Source organism: Onychostruthus taczanowskii, unplaced genomic scaffold (assembly GCF_017590055.1).
Source record: "Onychostruthus taczanowskii isolate IOZ18803 unplaced genomic scaffold, ASM1759005v1 scaffold4, whole genome shotgun sequence".
NCBI classification, from domain to species: domain Eukaryota; kingdom Metazoa; phylum Chordata; class Aves; order Passeriformes; family Passeridae; genus Onychostruthus; species Onychostruthus taczanowskii.
The window spans coordinates 14,202,542-14,204,889 of record NW_024501459.1 but is presented as its reverse complement, the minus strand read 5'-3'; the positions used below and the strand labels follow the sequence as shown (position 1 = coordinate 14,204,889).

General features: G+C 54.1%; 1 protein-coding gene across 1 annotated transcript in view; it reads left to right on the top strand.

Annotated features, from left to right (window-relative positions):
* Positions 1–2,064: 2,064 nt before the first annotated feature.
* The window catches only part of PAG1 (phosphoprotein membrane anchor with glycosphingolipid microdomains 1), a 103,848-nt gene continuing 103,564 nt past the window's right edge, over positions 2,065–2,348 (top strand). Inside the window, exon 1 of the mRNA XM_041413085.1 lies at positions 2,065–2,216. The gene's annotated coding sequence lies outside the window, so the exon portion shown is untranslated. The remainder of the gene's footprint in view (positions 2,217–2,348) is intronic.

Genomic DNA, 2,348 nt, shown 5'->3' with positions numbered 1-2,348 from the left:
CCAGGAATGTCTACATTAGGGTTAAAGAGATGGAAAGTTCCTCTGGGTTTCAGTGTACTGGCATGCTTTCTGCATCCCTTGTACAAGACTCAATGAAAACTGTATTTTGCTGACGACATCGAACTGTGCCAAAAGATACAGCTGAAGGGGAGTAGCTGCTAGAACATTTGTTTCCAGTCTTTTTGGACCTACAGCTTACTGTTAGCCTCCAAAATTTCCTACAAATCACAGTTTCCCAACTCATACTTTAAACTGAAAACACTACAGAGGCACCAAATGGCTATGACAGCCTACCCCTCTTTATAGGACACCTGCAAGGCTTGAGTAGAGCACAAGAACCACTGGTCAAGAATGAAGGAATGCAGAGGTGGAACAAAAGTGCTGATTCAAGACTCCACATGTGCAAATCTTCACTGACTACAGAAAGCAGTTGGAGGTGAAAGAGTTGGTCTCTGGGGTAGTTGGGTTCATTGCAGAGTCACCGTGTGGGATGTGGATACAGATGTTAGGGGTTTCACAAAGTCCTCTTGATTCTAACAGAATCATTTGATGGGAACTTTCTGCAAGAACTGTGGGTAAAAGAAACCAGAGAAAACAAAGTCTGAGAAAAACATCATTAGGTCAGCTACAGTGCCAGTACAATGGCATGTCAGGAACAGAGAAGAAAAGCAACACTAGACTGGTAAAATGGCAACCATCAGCTGGATATTACAAGAACTGGCAGGTTACATGTTAGAATAATATGCATTTTGTTGCAGGGGCCACGTGGACAAACTGGGATGGGCTGGACTCTGCTAATCATGGACTATGTCACCCAGTGCAGACAGAAGTTGTTGGATAAAGAGCTCAAAGAAGATTAAAAAGAAATTTTTAAAAAAGGTTAATAAATCAACAGAGGAACCCAACAGCTGGCAATCGTGAAAGGTGGGATGAGGAAGGATCAGCTCTGAGGATTCATTGGATGGATACACATGGAGATAATACACTGAGCTGTAATCTTGCCAAAGGTTAGGTGAAAATGAAAATGCTGGTGGTACTGCTGTATTTGGATTTCCAAAAAAACCTCAAGCAACCAATCAAGCAATAAACCAGCACTTTCCTGCACAGGCAAATCCTTGCTTGGAAACACCAAGTGCAGATCTAGGCTCAGACCTTGAGTCAGCCATGCATCTGACAGCACTGCTACTGCAGAGCAGCATATGGGGCTTAAACTTAATCTCAGGAAGAAAAAGCTCACTGGGTGTTAAGTCAGTCCTTACATATGGGTGGAAACTTGTAGTAATTGTGCAATTTCCCTAAAAAAATCCCCAGAGATCTCAGTTCGGTATTTTGCTTTTGCAGCCTTTCCTGCCTTTGCTGTTACAGGGCTTTTCACTTGCAGTCCTTGCGCTTCCCTACATCATATAAAAATACGATTATTTCTCTCGCTTAAAGACCTCGGTACAACATTAAAAAGCCACCAGTAACTACGCCGAGGTTCCTTTCGCCAAAATACCTGTCTTCTTTAGTCACGCTCACTTAACGAGGAAAAAAAAAAAAAAACAAACCACCAAAACCCAACACCAGGATGCTTCAATTCCTCCTTTTTTCCTCCTTTTCAGGCCGGCCACCGGAGCATCCTCCAGCCGCGCAGCCCCCAGCGCAGCAATCGGGGCGGCGGCCCCAGCATCCGCCGCCGCAGCGCCGGCCCGGCGGCAGCTGCTCTCCGCTGCTCGGGGGCGGCCGAGACCCGCCGGGGCCGCGGCAGTGCCGCAAGGTGGGCAGCGGAGCAAGGCGCTGCGGCGGCAGCCGAGCCCCCGCAGCCTCCGCAGGGGCGCGCCCGGCCGCGCTGTTCTGCTGTGCTCTGCTCTGCTCTGCGCTGCGCTCGCTGCCGGCCCGCGGCGCCGCCGCCGCACGCATCGCCCCGCTGCCGGCTGCCGGCGCGCGGGGACATGCGCAGTGCCCGCGCCGCGCTCCGCGGCCGCGCTCCGGCCCCTCCGCCGCCTCCCCCGACCCTCCCGCCGGGCGGAGGAGGGGGAGGGAGAGAGGGGGAGGAGGAGGAGGAGGCGGGTAGGGAGAGAAAAGGAGAGGAGAGAAGAAGAGGCGAGAGACGCGCCGCAACTTGCTGCCTCTCCTCCCTCCTCTCCCTGGCCGCGCCGCTGCCCGGCCCCTGCGGGCTGCGCTCCGCGTGGAGCGGCATCCAGGGACGATCCGCTCCGCGGGGCCGGCGCCTCCCGGTGAGTTGGGGGCGGTGCGCGAAGTTGCCGTGTCTGTGTTTTGCGGGGCGCTGGTGCAGTCGCTGCGGGGGCCGCCGCAGGGTGCGGGGCTGCCCCTGCGTGGCCGCGGTCGGCGCTGCGGGCGGGCGCTGC